Here is a 12,525-nt window from a genome sequence, read left to right on the forward strand (position 1 = left end):
TCGATTGATACCCATTTTTACCATAGCACCACTTTTTTGTCCGTACAAAGGCGATTTTACGGATATTTTACGAGTCTAGGGGGCTTTACGGGCCTTAAACGTCAATGCAACGGGGACCGTTTTGGGGAAAGTTTCTCGGCTGGTGGTGGGGCACCTGTGTGCCGATTTTGAACGAAATCGGGGGGGACCCCCCATTGACCCAAAATTTTGATTTTCCCGTACAAACTTTCCTATGGGGAAAAAGTGGAATTTTCCTGCAGGACTGTGTCTGGGTAAACGAGAGCTTTCGATTGATACCCATTTTTACCATAGCACCACTTTTTTGTCCGTACAAAGGCGATTTTACGGATATTTTACGAGTCTAGGGGGCTTTACGGGCCTTAAACGTCAATGCAACGGGGACCGTTTTGGGGAAAGTTTCTCGGCTGGTGGTGGGGCACCTGTGTGCCGATTTTGAACGAAATCGGGGGGGACCCCCATTGACCCAAAATTTTGATTTTCCCGTACAAACTTTCCTATGGGGAAAAAGTGGAATTTTCCTGCAGGACTGTGTCTGGGTAAACGAGAGCTTTCGATTGATACCCATTTTTACCATAGCACCACTTTTTTGTCCGTACAAAGGCGATTTTACGGATATTTTACGAGTCTAGGGGGCTTTACGGGCCTTAAACGTCAATGCAACGGGGACCGTTTTGGGGAAAGTTTCTCGGCTGGTGGTGGGGCACCTGTGTGCCGATTTTGAACGAAATCGGGGGGGACCCCCCATTGACCCAAAATTTTGATTTTCCCGTACAAACTTTCCTATGGGGAAAAAGTGGAATTTTCCTGCAGGACTGTGTCTGGGTAAACGAGAGCTTTCGATTGATACCCATTTTTACCATAGCACCACTTTTTTGTCCGTACAAAGGCGATTTTACGGATATTTTACGAGTCTAGGGGGCTTTACGGGCCTTAAACGTCAATGCAACGGGGACCGTTTTGGGGAAAGTTTCTCGGCTGGTGGTGGGGCACCTGTGTGCCGATTTTGAACGAAATCGGGGGGGACCCCCCATTGACCCAAAATTTTGATTTTCCCGTACAAACTTTCCTATGGGGAAAAAGTGGAATTTTCCTGCAGGACTGTGTCTGGGTAAACGAGAGCTTTCGATTGATACCCATTTTTACCATAGCACCACTTTTTTGTCCGTACAAAGGCGATTTTACGGATATTTTACGAGTCTAGGGGGCTTTACGGGCCTTAAACGTCAATGCAACGGGGACCGTTTTGGGGAAAGTTTCTCGGCTGGTGGTGGGGCACCTGTGTGCCGATTTTGAACGAAATCGGGGGGGACCCCCCATTGACCCAAAATTTTGATTTTCCCGTACAAACTTTCCTATGGGGAAAAAGTGGAATTTTCCTGCAGGACTGTGTCTGGGTAAACGAGAGCTTTCGATTGATACCCATTTTTACCATAGCACCACTTTTTTGTCCGTACAAAGGCGATTTTACGGATATTTTACGAGTCTAGGGGGCTTTACGGGCCTTAAACGTCAATGCAACGGGGACCGTTTTGGGGAAAGTTTCTCGGCTGGTGGTGGGGCACCTGTGTGCCGATTTTGAACGAAATCGGGGGGGACCCCCCATTGACCCAAAATTTTGATTTTCCCGTACAAACTTTCCTATGGGGAAAAAGTGGAATTTTCCTGCAGGACTGTGTCTGGGTAAACGAGAGCTTTCGATTGATACCCATTTTTACCATAGCACCACTTTTTTGTCCGTACAAAGGCGATTTTACGGATATTTTACGAGTCTAGGGGGCTTTACGGGCCTTAAACGTCAATGCAACGGGGACCGTTTTGGGGAAAGTTTCTCGGCTGGTGGTGGGGCACCTGTGTGCCGATTTTGAACGAAATCGGGGGGGACCCCCCATTGACCCAAAATTTTGATTTTCCCGTACAAACTTTCCTATGGGGAAAAAGTGGAATTTTCCTGCAGGACTGTGTCTGGGTAAACGAGAGCTTTCGATTGATACCCATTTTTACCATAGCACCACTTTTTTGTCCGTACAAAGGCGATTTTACGGATATTTTACGAGTCTAGGGGGCTTTACGGGCCTTAAACGTCAATGCAACGGGGACCGTTTTGGGGAAAGTTTCTCGGCTGGTGGTGGGGCACCTGTGTGCCGATTTTGAACGAAATCGGGGGGGACCCCCCATTGACCCAAAATTTTGATTTTCCCGTACAAACTTTCCTATGGGGAAAAAGTGGAATTTTCCTGCAGGACTGTGTCTGGGTAAACGAGAGCTTTCGATTGATACCCATTTTTACCATAGCACCACTTTTTTGTCCGTACAAAGGCGATTTTACGGATATTTTACGAGTCTAGGGGGCTTTACGGGCCTTAAACGTCAATGCAACGGGGACCGTTTTGGGGAAAGTTTCTCGGCTGGTGGTGGGGCACCTGTGTGCCGATTTTGAACGAAATCGGGGGGGACCCCCCATTGACCCAAAATTTTGATTTTCCCGTACAAACTTTCCTATGGGGAAAAAGTGGAATTTTCCTGCAGGACTGTGTCTGGGTAAACGAGAGCTTTCGATTGATACCCATTTTTACCATAGCACCACTTTTTTGTCCGTACAAAGGCGATTTTACGGATATTTTACGAGTCTAGGGGGCTTTACGGGCCTTAAACGTCAATGCAACGGGGACCGTTTTGGGGAAAGTTTCTCGGCTGGTGGTGGGGCACCTGTGTGCCGATTTTGAACGAAATCGGGGGGGATTCCTCATTGACCCAAAATTTTGATTTTCCCGTACAAACTTTCCTATGGGGAAAAAGTGGAATTTTCCTGCAGGACTGTGTCTGGGTAAACGAGAGCTTTCGATTGATACCCATTTTTACCATAGCACCACTTTTTTGTCCGTACAAAGGCGATTTTACGGATATTTTACGAGTCTAGGGGGCTTTACGGGCCTTAAACGTCAATGCAACGGGGACCGTTTTGGGGAAAGTTTCTCGGCTGGTGGTGGGGCACCTGTGTGCCGATTTTGAACGAAATCGGGGGGGACCCCCATTGACCCAAAATTTTGATTTTCCCGTACAAACTTTCCTATGGGGAAAAAGTGGAATTTTCCTGCAGGACTGTGTCTGGGTAAACGAGAGCTTTCGATTGATACCCATTTTTACCATAGCACTACTTTTTTGTCCGTACAAAGGCGATTTTACGGATATTTTACGAGTCTAGGGGGCTTTACGGGCCTTAAACGTCAATGCAACGGGGACCGTTTTGGGGAAAGTTTCTCGGCTGGTGGTGGGGCACCTGTGTGCCGATTTTGAACGAAATCGGGGGGGACCCCCCATTGACCCAAAATTTTGATTTTCCCGTACAAACTTTCCTATGGGGAAAAAGTGGAATTTTCCTGCAGGACTGTGTCTGGGTAAACGAGAGCTTTCGATTGATACCCATTTTTACCATAGCACCACTTTTTGTCCGTACAAAGGCGATTTTACGGATATTTTACGAGTCTAGGGGGCTTTACGGGCCTTAAACGTCAATGCAACGGGGACCGTTTTGGGGAAAGTTTCTCGGCTGGTGGTGGGGCACCTGTGTGCCGATTTTGAACGAAATCGGGGGGGACCCCCCATTGACCCAAAATTTTGATTTTCCCGTACAAACTTTCCTATGGGGAAAAAGTGGAATTTTCCTGCAGGACTGTGTCTGGGTAAACGAGAGCTTTCGATTGATACCCATTTTTACCTCTTTGTGACGTCATTTCTAGGGGAAAACGGGTCATAAAGGTTTCCCTCTACCGGGGCCTTTTTTCCCCCTACCGAATCTGTGCTGTGCTGAACCTGTGCTGAATCTGTGCCAACTTCCGTTACATCCGCCTACAGACGATTGAGTGTCATATACTTAGCCAGTATCCACTTGTCGACCCACACACCCTAGCAGTTTAGGACTGTCTGAATTCATATTTGGTGGGGTACGCGTGTTGGCTTCGTGGCACGTTCATTACGTCAAGCTGTTATTTTTTACATCAGAGGCCTGTTTCACTAACAAATAAAGTGTGTAATTACAAAGAAAAAACTTGAGTTTAAAAGAAATAATTACCAACATTTGAGATTTGGATTTCACGAAACCTTTGAACATGAATTTTGAGTTTAAAATTTGCAAACTTTTTTACAAGAAAAAGTTTTCTAGAAAACATGGGAATCGCAAACTTTCTGTTTCACGAAGACCAGAAACTTGAAGGAAAACATCGTAATTACAAACCTGAAATTCCAGTGGTCCTGACGTTCGGAATTTTGATACTTTTTGTGCAATAATGCAAAACAGTCATATATTTAGAACAACTATGCTTTGTTGAGTCGTTTCATGCTCAATTTTCACTTCGCACACACCCTAAGAAGCAAAATAATCGGTATTAAAATATCGTCATGTTTTGTCATTCGCGCGCCATAATTGCATTCAACAGTCTTCTGCTGTCAAATGTTTTGCGTGTTATTTTCTTTCAATAATAGGACAATGTGAACTATCATTTATATCTTTTTCCAACAGCATCATTATTTATAATTTAATTACGCAGCTTTTGACATGAATACTAGACAATATTTGATACAAAGAAGCAATATCTTTAACATGCTATAGTTCTTGATTAAAAACATTTTTACTGTTTACAAGTTTATTTGCAAACATTTTCTCAGGCTGGCACGGTCCGCAGACATCAAAACAACGGTGCGTCAGCTGATTATTGGTCCTCCGATTCAGGAGAAATTATTAACGCGGGAACGCCGGCGCTAAATAAAGGCGGTAGGATTCACGGCTTCGCATGATCGTGTGCAATATTTTTTATAGTATCAAGCGAGGGGTATTGCTGGAGTTTTGCAAATAAATATTTTGTTCTCAGTTTGGCTATGCGATCGTGAACACTTTATTATCATAGATACGATATGAAACAGGATAAACAGGCCAACCCAAGGCTTATGTAGGCCAACCTTAGACTTCGCATAGCCATGGACATTGCGTAGGAAGGTTTAGGTACTCGCCGATCGTACCACGATACCACGGGCAAGATATCAGACTTTTGGGAGTTTTGTGTCGCTGAAATGTATTTTAAGTGCTAAGAAGGAAAATAATTCAATTTAATGATGTTATGGACAATGGACATTTAGCCATTCCAAGCATATAATTTGCCTGGCTTCGACAACCAGATAGCCAGGTTTATTTCAAGAGCTTCTAAAGAGGTAGTGGATTTAATATCGTTTCTATTACATTTATTTGATAATCCTACATATCAGTAAACCTGCCACGCTATCATTCTCGGCGAGCGAAGCGATTACCGGCACATCGTACCAATGCCAATGCAGCGTCGAGCGTCCGATGGTTTACGATAGGAATTATAACAATAGTTTTAAACTAGCGCTTTTTAGAACCATGGTCCGAAATGGTAATTCAAAGAACCTCTTCCCCTTTCAACTCACCTGAAAAAGCTGCTTTCGTGTACCACCCAGCACCCGTTTCGTAGAATATCAAAATCATAACCGGAGGCGAAGATTATCTTTATGATCTACCACGATTCGTGGGGCTGACTAGTACCGACGGGGATCCCACAAACACGACGGTCACATTGATTAAGCATGATGTACGGCGTAAAGCACCACAACTCGGCCCCAAAAGCGCAACCTTCTGAGATATCTTATATTTAGTTTCAATGCTGGTACTGGTGCAGTTTCAATGCTGGTACTCTGCTCATTTCTGTTCAATGAAGTTATTTCTCGCTTAAATGCGCCTCACATTAATCGTGTGCTGTGCTCCACAATCATTGCGCCGCGCGCTCTTCCTTCTTATCGGCCCCCTTGAGATCGTATCCATCAATATCTATTTGCTTCTAAGTTCTAATGACTTGTAGAGAAACAATTTTAGAGCGTTTAACAAAATAATTGCATAACGAGCGATGGGAAAAGCCCAATCGTCCAACTCATAAAAAACTTTGGGACACAAACAACTGGAAACTGTTGGTAGTTGGTACTTTCGCGCATAGGCGGCGGAACGGGGAGGGCACCGGGGCACCGTGCCCTCCTTTGATTTTGGCATTTTAACAATGGGCTCTATGGGCGTTACATGGAAAGAATGCGACCAAAAGTCGGCAGTGCCCCCCCCCCCCTTCCCCAGTTGAGCTGGGCGCAGGTACTAAATAGCATCAAAGGAAATCCTATATTCATCTCGCCGCATTTAAGCGCACCAATCGAAAGACGACAGCGTGACCGCGCTGACAGGCAATCAACCTGGCCACATAAAACTAGCTAGTGCAAGGAAGATGTCTATATAAACCACTGGACCATGCAAAGCGTTCAGTAAATAAAATACGAGTAAAGATGACGCGTTTGAGGGCAGACTGGCCAAACAGTGACGTTACACGCGGATCTCAACACTGCACAACACATTCATCAAAAAAGATCTCGTGGATCCCTATATACGTCATAACTAGCCCTAGTACGGGGGTATATAGCCATGGACGTAAATGGCCGGCTTAAGGCACAGGATCCCAATTGTCATCCCCATTACGTGGTCCCCAGAAGTCGCCAGGCCGAGAGCTAATGGCAGTTAAGCACATCTTACACGTGCCGACAAACGTGACACAATGAATCCAATAATGAGTCCGCTAATAAGCCTGCCTAATTCTGCATGTAGGCTGCTATTTACCACCACGGCGGAAGGCTAAAACGCATCCATACAGCTCAACATAGGTGTCAATTTCCGCCGGGTTGGGGGTGCTCAAGCTCTTTAGATTCCCCGCCGGCTCGGCTGGCTTGGCTTTGGAGCCCCAACAGACGGTGCGGGTCAAGGTCACCGCTAAGGCAGCGGCGGATTTGCTGCGCCCGGGCAGTGGGCACCCTCAATTCGGTGAAAATCGACACCCATGCAGCTCAACATGACAAAACGCTGCATACAAGCGCACGTCCTCGCATTTAATTGACGCATTTAACTGCGTCACTAACCTCGTACACTGTACAACACTGGTGAGATGACTGTCCGAAGGAAACTGCCGACTTTGGCTGGCAACATTCAGGGTTGGTGACTTATGTACTGAGTTCGGCTGGCTGACGGCGATGTGACTTCAGGACCGGTTGATGAACGGGCCATCCTAGCCCCATACTACAGGAGCCCAGCTGGTCTTGGCGAGCGGCGGCGACTGGACGAGGCTGGACCCCTACTACAGGAGCCCAGCTGGTGCTGACGAGCGGCGGTTACTGGACGAACGGGTCAGCCTGGACCCCTATTGCAGGAGTCCGGCTGGTCTTGGCGAGCGGCGACGACTGGACGAGGCTGGACTCCTACTGCAGGAGTCGAGCTGGTCCTGTCGAGGAAATAGTTCACCTTTAACATGGGATTTTAAACTGAGATAGCAGTCTGATAGAGCAGATTTGTGTATGCCTTATATTTGAACCGTTTGAGATATTCACCTTTTATCAGTGAATATTGGTGCTTAAATTAATGTTCTAGTGCTCATTTACAGCAAGCAGAAACCTCTTCAACACACACAGTGGCCAATCAGCGATGAGAGCACTTACAGGAGCAGAATCCCTTGCAGCTGATAGGTTGTTCAGCTGTAAGTGTTCATAACTCTAATCATTAAAATAATGAAATCCCTTTAGAAGAAGTGTGTAATTCCAAGTTAGAATACATTTAAATTTTATTCATCACATTTTTAACACACCTTTTTAAATTTTATTTATCAAGTTACTCACAGAAGGTGAACAATTTCTTTTAACACTTACCTTGCTTCAATGGTGACATGTAGCTCTTGCAGCAGAGAAGGCACAGCATTTGGCTGCAACTTCAAATATTTACTTGTTGCTATCAATTATTCAGTTTTGAAATGCATACAGGTAGGTACAATGAATCTTGGGTTCTCCTGTAAGAATGCCGACCGCAGAAGCAGAAGTTCATCCAAAGCTTGCGCCTGAAAAAGGGCCAGGTTTAATTATCATTATACCATAAGCACATTTATGCCTAATTTGTAAGAAATAGGTTTAGGTTAGCAGAAATAGGTAAGGTTTTGACTAGACCCCCTGGGCCCTGGGTCACAACAGGAGATGACCCCCGTGATTGGTGGGACCACCAGGCACCAGCACTGGCACAGTCCGTTCTGACCACCGCACACCTATCAGCCACATTTAAAATGCACTACACTACATCCCCCACCACCTGACCACACCAGACCAAATCTGCACCGCGCTACACAAAATCCGCACTGCACCAAGCTAAATCCACGCCACACCAAAGCCTCACCAGCCGGACAAGCCAGCACAGACGAGATCTTGTCGAAATTGCCATGCTTTGCAGAGTGCATACTGGCCTACCTGAACCTGACCTTACCCAGCATATGAGCCTGACTGTCCTTAGCACTGGGAGCTCATTGAGACCAGGCCCCACAAGCCTAGTGGCCTCCTGAAACCTGATTTCCATATGGGGTGAGCTATTTAAGAATGGTGATCGGATATCGAACGTGAGACAAGACAGCAATGAGCAGTGGGCGGTTCATGCAACCATAATCATGTTTCCTTACCACAAGTATCAAAGCAAAATCAAAAATAGCTACCTATCGAATTCAAATTTCACTGGAACCTCACCAAGGATCTTGATACATCTGCACGAAAGATACATCTTGATCCACTCATCTCAATCTTGTATCGCAATGTATGTTCAGTCGATGTACCCCTCGTTCGATGTCTCTCAGACGACGAAGATTGTACGTCGTCCGGCCAATCCCGTTCTAGATCAACGGGGGCTCGGCTGCAATTATGGAATGTGATTGGCCGAATGACGTAGAATCTTTGTCGTCCGAAAAACATCGAACAAGAGTAATGTCGCTACTGCGCCATTGTTGCATCGAATTCGCCCCATAGAAGCACGTGTTAACTCTCTCCCATAGGGCCCTGGGTTGACTCTCTCCATAGGGTCCTGGGTAAACTCTCCCCTTGTCTATTTTCTTTAAACGGGGATAGTTTGGACAACAAAATATTTTCGACCTCAAAAAAAATAAAACTTAATTTTTGATGTACCTCATTGATGCAAAACATCAGAAAAACATTAGAAATTAAGTCAAAGAAACCGATTATTTATAAATGGACAGCTGACGGCATGCCTCCCGTGTCCCCTGGCTTGAAGCTTCGGCTCCGTGTTACCTTAGTATTCTATGACCGTGCATTTTCTTATCGGAGGTGCCACTGGCGATGAAGCTTAGTGAAATCGGTTTTTACGTAGTTGGTAAAAATACTTATGAATTGTAAACTACAAACACTTGTAAATACAAGTTTTTAGTGAAACAGGCCAGATCACAAGGTGCTGTTACGCTATCGCAACTGGTTACACTGAGCTGCCAGTCCGATTTGACTCTTCCAGTCATGTGAAACGGTCACTTGTTGTCACTTTTATATTGACATATGCCAAGCATGGCGCTGTCACCACATTCAGTCATATGCCGCTGTCACATTCAGTTACATTAGTGACAAGAACAAGCTGCAATTCCTGCTGCCGTTGCCTCTTGAAGCATACGGCAACAAAGAGACAAGTTCTGTTACTCTGTCGCTTGGATCTATCAAATAGCATTCCTACACATTTGTAAATGGTTTTTTTGTAGTCATCAGAAGTAATGCAACAAACACTAAAAGCATACTAGCATAGCAACAACATCTTCACATTTGTCGTTGCAGCCTGCAGCCCAGCATTCCAACACAAAGGCATGCTAATCCATGTTTCATTCCGTTAAGAACTTGGCTCGCTGCATCCTGCTGCGACGCGGTTGGCGAAAAGACAATGAAACCAGAAATAGAGGTGTCAGAAAGCCAGCAACGGTCGTATGTGCCCTTATACTGAGGGCTAACGGCCTAGCACATGCCATAATAGCATGAATGGTTACGTGCATTTACTGCGGCCAATAAGGAAGGTCACTGCAGTTCTTTCGCATTATTTCATGGGCCGGTCGTCGCCTGACCGAAACAGGAAATTAGCAGCGAACGGACAAGGCTAGAGCGGGTGGGTGTTTTATTGGTTGACAAGAAGCAAACGTCCCCACAGACCTACCCAAACCATAGCCCAGAAGCAGCTCAATAATTTTGGAGGTAAATGACATTCAATGTCCGATTCAAAATTCGACGGCATTTGATATTCGTTTCGAATTCGACCACATTTTATATTAAATTCGAGCATTGACCACATTCGATCGAAAAGAAGTTCCAGCTGGGGACTTTCTACTCAGTCAACTCAGGGAAAATATATGCTCAGGGTGGTTGGACCGAGCAAGTTCATGGTACTTACCAGGCAGCCACACCTTGTATAACGGAGTGGTGGCGCCTTGCATGATCAGACCGTTCGTAACGCCTTCCAAATGAGCGTCTGTCCCTCGGCCTTGGCGCTTCGTCCTTGCGGTTCTAGATTCCATATCGGACAAAAAATGGCAGTTCTTCGGGAATTAGCTAACAATGCAAATTAACAAGGACATAATGACATTTTGAGTGTCTGCATGCAATGCATGGCAGACAATCATCCAAGTGGATTGTTTCATTTTCGAATTATTTTGTACCTGCTCGTTGCAGCGGCATAGTTTGCGATCAACATAAGCGCTGGCGACGTCGGTATGTTCCGTTGCTAGTCAAGAACTTCAGGATGTCTGGTATGCTGGGCGTTACCCCTGCCGATGACCGACCCTGCGCGCCACCAGTCAGCAGCTGCAGGGTGCTGCTATCACACGCAATATCACGCAGTTCCAATGTACGTTCAGTGGCGCACCCATCACCCATACATAGTCTATCCGGGGTGCCACCCTCCCCGACCGGTCCGGGCCCATTCATTGTCCGGATAACGCGAATCGGAAAACGCCGTTCCAATCAAGAGGTGCCGTCTTCCGCGGGCGGGCGGCGCTGCAGGTGACCGCTCGCTGCCGCCTCGGCTTGGCGGAGGTCGGCGCTCCAAGGTAAGCGGCTGCAGAGGTCAGGGGGCACTGCCCTGCAGCAGGCAGTGCTGGGGACGCTGAGCTGCTCCGGCGCGGCCCGAGGACATCGCATGCGCCCATCGCGTCAGAGCAGACTGTGCGGCGGGCCGGGAGGTTGTCAGATTCTGGGCGAACAGTCAGCCCGTTGAGGAAGGGACACGCTGAGCCGCCTATGACGCACGTGCTAACACCGTGTCGCGGCCCCAGCGACAGGGCCTGACAGCCGCATATTTTGTAACCGGGGACAATGGCCGGTGCGAGCTCAAACCTGGCCCTGGTAGGATTTGCAGATTGACTCCAGAAACCCGGATTTCATGCAGCGCATAAATGCAGCGTCTGTTCAAGAGCAATGAATGCATGAAATGTATAATAATTTCCAGAAAATGGTAATTCTCTTGAGAGTTTTACCAAAGTGATCGCGTTTTTAGCCTGCTCCTAATGCCATAGATATGTGGAAGCTTGGAATGTATGTAAATGCACGAGCACGTGTGTGAATAGAACCTGGCTGGCGTGTTCAGTTGTAACGTCATTATACCGGCTGAGTTACGGGAAGACCGAGAATGAGCACTGTCATTGCAGCTGCCGCAGAAGGGGCTGAATAGTGATATGACGTGCTTTATTGTGCTGATCTAATCGGCACCCAGCAGTTCCTAGTATAGTAGATGTTTTTTCTTTTCTTTCCAGAAAACATGTGTCCCTATGTGCTCATATTATTTTGAGACAACTCTTCACCAAGTGCTTACCACTTCACTAGCAAGCAGAAATTTGAATTTAAAGGCTATCTGCTGGCTTACTGAACATGCGGGTAGTTACTCCTATTCGCCAGTCGGCAGTTGAGTCGCATGGGTACTGAGTAGTCAGCATGAATTAGTCATTGATGACGTTCTTGAGCGCTGACTAAAGCAATGACGCAACACAGACTAATGAGGGAAAATGTGCCGCCACCTGAGATAGGCACGGTCGGCCGGGGAAAACCGTGGCGAGCTGGCGCCAGTCAGACCGCGCCTCTTCCTACCTCGACAAAAACGGTGGACGGCGACTCAGGCTGGCGAACTACATGCGAACTAGTGCTAAAAAGTAGCACAGGTTTGCCGCCTGACGCACATAATGACGAAAGTCCATTGCACGCTGTCATCATCACTCAGAGAAAAATGATGCATGCCATTTATTAGCCATTTGCCATTAGACGTATTGAAACAAGTGAAAACTAGCATGTCGCTCCTTTCAACACACATCCCACATTCAGATACCGGAACTGAATACAAAATTGTCAACATGCTCAAAAAATTAAATAGACTGGAACCGAGTTTATCTCCAGTTGTGTGTATGTACTAAGTACAGTGTAACTTCAGATGGATGTAGTGCGGTATACAGTCTACCATCAGGTGTGTGTATTGCGGCACAGCCTATATTCAGTTGTTTGCAGTGCGGTACAGTCTACCTACAGGCGCTTGTAGTGCGGTACAGCCTACCTTCAGGCGCGTGTAGTGCGGCACAACCTACATTCAGGCGCGTGTAGTGCAGTACAGCCAACCATCGGGCTAGTAGGTGG

At 46.5% G+C, this 12,525-nt stretch overlaps 1 long non-coding RNA gene across 1 annotated transcript; it reads right to left on the minus strand.

Annotated features, from left to right (window-relative positions):
• Nucleotides 1-6,533: 6,533 nt before the first annotated feature.
• Nucleotides 6,534-8,095, minus strand: LOC122372639. Its single transcript, XR_006254900.1, has 3 exons — nt 8,072-8,095; nt 7,759-7,943; nt 6,534-7,337 (listed from the first exon to the last, which is right to left on the minus strand). It is a non-coding gene; the product is annotated as an uncharacterized LOC122372639 (long non-coding RNA).
• Between the last annotated feature and the right edge of the window lie 4,430 nt (nt 8,096-12,525).

This window comes from Amphibalanus amphitrite, unplaced genomic scaffold (assembly GCF_019059575.1).
Source record: "Amphibalanus amphitrite isolate SeventyFive unplaced genomic scaffold, NRLGWU_Aamphi_draft 001380F_arrow, whole genome shotgun sequence".
NCBI classification, from domain to species: domain Eukaryota; kingdom Metazoa; phylum Arthropoda; class Thecostraca; order Balanomorpha; family Balanidae; genus Amphibalanus; species Amphibalanus amphitrite.